The sequence below is a fragment of the Nicotiana tomentosiformis genome, chromosome 11, assembly GCF_000390325.3.
Source record: "Nicotiana tomentosiformis chromosome 11, ASM39032v3, whole genome shotgun sequence".
In the NCBI taxonomy this organism is placed as follows: domain Eukaryota; kingdom Viridiplantae; phylum Streptophyta; class Magnoliopsida; order Solanales; family Solanaceae; genus Nicotiana; species Nicotiana tomentosiformis.
The window spans coordinates 47,057,204-47,062,474 of record NC_090822.1 but is presented as its reverse complement, the minus strand read 5'-3'; the positions used below and the strand labels follow the sequence as shown (position 1 = coordinate 47,062,474).

Below are 5,271 nucleotides of genomic sequence, written 5' to 3'. Positions count from 1 at the left end.
AAACGTAGTTCATGGGTAATGATAAAGAAAATATGATGATGACCGAGCCTGACTCAGGTAGCATACGTTTCTAAATGGAATCAGGTCAAGACGTATTTCGATTGCAACATGATGAGATTCGAAATGAAGTTGCTAAGTCTAACTCAGACAGCTAATGTATCCAAATGTTATCAGGCCAGAATGTAGTTCAATTACAAAAGATGACTAAATCCGATGAGGATTGCCTACGCATTCCTTCCAAAGGAAATCAAGTTGTGGCGTAGTTCCAAGTACATATAAAAATGGTATTTGGATTTTCCTATTACAACTGAAGGGGGAAGACAGAAACCGGACCTTACGTGGGTTGCCTATGTATCCCTCTGTGGGATGTCAGGTCGAGCGTAGTTCTGTTATAACCAAAACCAAACTTTATTATCTTCAAATGTAGTATCTCTTGATTGCATCTGAGTTGATAGGCTTTGTGCTGACTCTTCCATCCATCTTTGTAAAGATCAGAGCTCCTCCCAACAACAATCGATGGACCACGTAAGGATCCTACCAATTTTGTGCAATCTTTCCTTTTGCTTCTTCTTGATGAGGGAATATTTTCTTTAAAACCAACTGCCCCTATATAAATTGGCGAGGTTTTACCCTTTTGTTTAATGCATTGGCCATCCTATTTTGATATAGTTGACCATGGCATATTGCGTTCATTCTGTTTTCGTCAATGAACATAAGTTGCTCCTCCCTGACCCGTATCCATTATGTGTCGTCTAATTTGGCTTCTTGAATGACCCTTAAAGATGGTATCTCGACCTCTGTGGGCATCGCAGCTTCAGTGCCATATACTAAAATGTATGGCATTGCCCCAGTGGATGTCCTCATGGTGGTCCAATAACCCAGTAAGGAGAAGGATAATTTCTCGTGCCATTGCTTATAATTGTCAACTCTTTTTCGCATAATCCTTTTGATATTTTTGTTGGCTGTTTCAACTGCTCCATTCGTTTGTGGTCTGTAGGCTGTAGAGTTACGGTGGACAATTCTGAATTTCTCACAAATTTCCCTCATGAGATCAATGTTGAGATTGGCTGTGTTGTCAGTGATGATCGACTCAGGTATCCCAAACCGACAGACTATGTTGTTACGGACGAAATATGCCACTACTTTCTTTGTGACGGCCTTGTATGTAGAAGCTTCGACCCATCTGGTGAAGTAATAAATTGCTACCATGATAAAACAGTGCCCATTTTATGCAGTGGGCTATATAGGTCCGATTACGTCCATGCCCCAAGCGACAAAAGGCTAGGGCAAACCCATTACGTTTAGCTCATTAGGCGGAACCCAGATGAAATCCCCGTGGATCTGGCACTGGTGACACTTCTACTCATAGCGGATACTATCTATTTCCATGGTCATCCAAAATTATCCAGCTCTTAAAACCTTCTTACTTAAGGTGAAGCCATTCACGTGGGGTCCACACATTCGTGCATGTATTTCTTCTAGTAGTATTGTTGCTTCAGCGGCATCTACACATCTTAACAGACCCAAGTCTGGGTCCTCCTAAATAGGACTTCCTCGTTGAGGAAAAAGTGATTTGCCAGCCTCCTGATCGCTCGCTTCTGACTATTACTAGTATTATTTGGATACATTCTTGTTTCAAGGAATCTTTTAATGTCGTAGTACCATGGCTTGCCGTCTGGCTCTTTGTCTATATGAAAATATTATGCATGTTAATCCCTAAATCCTGGGAATGTGCTTGAACTTGATCTTTGTGAACTTCTTGCATAGCTCTTTTACACAATGCATGTATGGAAGTATCTTGACATTCTTGGTAGTCCAATATCCTTGAACTTGATGTATCAACAAATCATAATCTCCTATGACCAAAAACGCCTTGTTGATCCTGTCAACTGCCATCCTAATTATGAGGATGCATGCTTCGTACTCGGTCATATTATTGGTGCAAGGGAACCTTATCTTTGTTGATGTCGGGTAGTGTTGTACTGATTTTGAAATTAAGACTACCCCAATTCCTACTCCATTGAAATTCGCTGCTCCATCGAAGAACATTCTCCACCCTGGGTATGATTCTGCAATATCTTCTCTGGCGAAAAACACTTCTTCATCTGGGAAGTATGTAGTGAGTGGTTCATAGTCCTTATCCACTGGATTCTCTGCAAGGTGATCAGCTAAGGCCTGTCCTTTGATGGCCTTCTGTGTTATGTACACAATGTCGAATTTGCTTAGGAGAATATGCTATTTGGCCAGTTTTCTTAAAGGCATCTGCTTCTGAATGATATACTTGAACGGGTCAAGCCGAGTTATTAGATGTGTGGTGTATGCTGACATGTAATGCCTCAATTGCTGGGAGATCCAAGTCAAGGCACATCAACTGCGCTCTATCAAAGTGTATTTGGCCTCACATGGTGTGAACTTCTTGTTTAAGTAATAGATAGCATGATCCTTTCTTCTGGTCTCATCGTGTTGTCCTAACACGCATCCAAATGCATTATCTAAAACTGACAGGTATAATAATAGTGGCTTCATGGGCTCTGGAGGAACCAATACAGGTAGATTTGACAAGTACTCCTTAATCTTATTGAAGGCTTTCTGACATTCTTCTGCCCATTTTGTAGCAGGATCCTTCTTCAGCAGCTTGAAAATAGGTTCACACGCCGTGGAATGGGATATGAATATGCTGATGTAGTATAGTCTGCCAAGGAAACTCATCACATCCTTCATGCTCTTGGGCGGTGGCAACTCTTGAATGGCTTTAATCTCTGAAGGATGTAGTTATTTCCATTTCCTGCTTACGATGAAACCTAGCAATGTTCCAGAAGGGACTCCAAATGCGCATATCACAGGGTTCAACTTCAAACTATACCTCCGCAAGCGTTCGAAAAGCTTCTTCAGGTCATCCAAATGTTCCGAATTCTTTCGAGACTTGATGATGACATCGTCCACATATACCTCAATTTCTTTTTGAATCATGTCGTGAAAGAGGGTTATCATGGCCCAGATGTAAGTAGATTGTATTCTTGAGGCCGAATGACATGACTCTATAGCAGTAACCTCCCTAAGGCGTAGTGAACGCTGTTTTATGTGCGTTTTCTTCATGCATCAGGATTTGATGGTACCCAGCAAAACAATCCATGAATGATTACAGCTCATGTTCGCGTAGTTGTCGATAAGGATATGAATATTTGGTAAAGGAAAATTTTCCTTTGGGATGTCCTTGTTAAGGTCTCGATAATTGATGTTTGGCAAAAAATCCATATTTTTGCAGGTAATTTTCCTTTCATTATATCTCGATCTTGGTAATTTTGTGTGAATATTTGTGACTCGAGCTTAATAATGTTATTAATATGTGTATGAGTCAATTGGAAGTGATTTGGAAAGTTTTCATGCAAAGTGAAGTAAAAACGAAAGAATTTGGAGGAAGTATAACTTTGGTTCCCAGGTCACGGACAGCGAAGAGAGGTTCACCTCGTGAGACCGGGACCGGAGCAGAAGAAACCAGAAAAGTACCGAACAGCGAAGCGAGGTTCACTTCGCTAGACCGGGATCGGAGCAGAAAATATCAGCTTCTCTCATCCGAATTTGGAGAAGCCCAATTCGCCTAACAAACCCTAAGGGGGATACACTACTTTGGAAGGGAGAAGATTTTAGGGACATTATTTTGGAGGCAAGAACATCACGTGGAACAACTTTTGGTGGAGAAAATCGACGAGTTCTTCATTTCTTCAACTTTTCTTTGTAATTTGTTTATGCAAAATACTTGAAAAATTGTTACTACGAACATGAGTGGCTAAGCACTCTAGTTTCTAGGGTTGTGGTTGACATGATTATTAATGTTTATTAATTACATATTCCTTAATTCAGATTATCATCTTGTGGTTGTTTCTTTAATTCTAGTTTTAACTTGTGAATTGTTATAGCTACCAATTCACCCTCCTATCTATGATATGCTTGCGAAAGCCGTGTTTAGATTAGAGTATAATGAAAGAGAGCTTGTTTCTGAACTCGTGGCTCGGGTAAGAATTTCGTGGTTAGGATAGGAATATACCTAATAGTCTTGCTTAGTTGAATACCTTATTATATTCGCTCATGATAGACTTAATACCATAGGAATATGGGATTGATATATTATGGATAGACGAGTAGTATTGTGGGAACATGCTATTCATATAAACGATCCGGTCAATTAGCAACCATTGATAATCTGGATTAACAAGTGTGGTCATTGAACTTAATAAGATTGATAAATCGACCACAACCCTATAATCTTCATCTCATCTGAGTAAAATCCAAAAACACATGTTTGCATCCTTGATAAATTAGCGAATTACTTGTTCAACTTCTACAAAAGTAGGTTAGTAGTAAAAGAACATTTTTGATTATCTTAGACAGTTAATTGATTTTATTTTGCTTAAGTAACAATTAATCTAAGTCTCTATGGGTTCGACATCCGACGTTCGAGTCACTTTATTACATAACGGCCACGTATTCTTGCGTGTACTTGGGGAACCAATAATTTTTTGGCACCTTTGTGGGGGACTTAGTTATTGATTGTTTATTTAAGTTAAGATTTTATTCGTTATTTGTTCATGTTTTAATTTTCAGTTTGCTTTATTTGTGTTAACGCAGGCTCTTCTCTTGGATGCGGAGGAGTAGAAGCTCGAACAACCTCCTTCTTCTTGATCCTGAAATAGAACGAACTCTTCGCAGGGTAGGGAGGGAAGTCGAATCTAGAACTAGAATAGAAGGAGAGTTGGACATCATAGTTCAACCTCATCCACTAGAGATGGTAGGTAATGAAGAGCGACTAGTGATAGAGGCTGCAAGGCCTAATCTTGATAATATGACTCAGGCTATAGTGAAGCCTAATATAACGGGTCACTTTGAGTTCAAACAGTACATGGTACAACTGATTCAGTCCACAGGGCAGTATGTGGGTCTATTTCATGCATATCCGCAATGACACATTCAGAATTTTTTGGAAATGATGGATACTTATAATTATCCGGATGTTTCCAAAGAATACGTCAGACTGACGCTATTTCCCTTTTCACTTCTGGGGGAAGCCAAAGAATGGTTGCAGAAGGAGCCCACAAACTCGATCCACAATTGGGATGATCTAGCATGAAAATTCTTAATCAAGTTTTTTCTCACTAAGAAGACAAAGTCGCTGAGGAGCCGGATTCTTGGGTTTCTACAACGAGATGGCGAGACTACTCGTCAAGCTTGGGAAAGATACAAGAAGCTACTCAGAAACTGCCCACATCATTGTCA

The 5,271-nt window shown here is 39.9% G+C and overlaps 1 non-coding gene across 1 annotated transcript; it reads right to left on the bottom strand.

Annotated features, from left to right (window-relative positions):
* Positions 1-5,164: 5,164 nt before the first annotated feature.
* Positions 5,165-5,271, bottom strand: LOC117281947 (small nucleolar RNA R71). The gene has a single exon (XR_004512578.1). It is a non-coding gene; the product is annotated as a small nucleolar RNA R71 (small nucleolar RNA).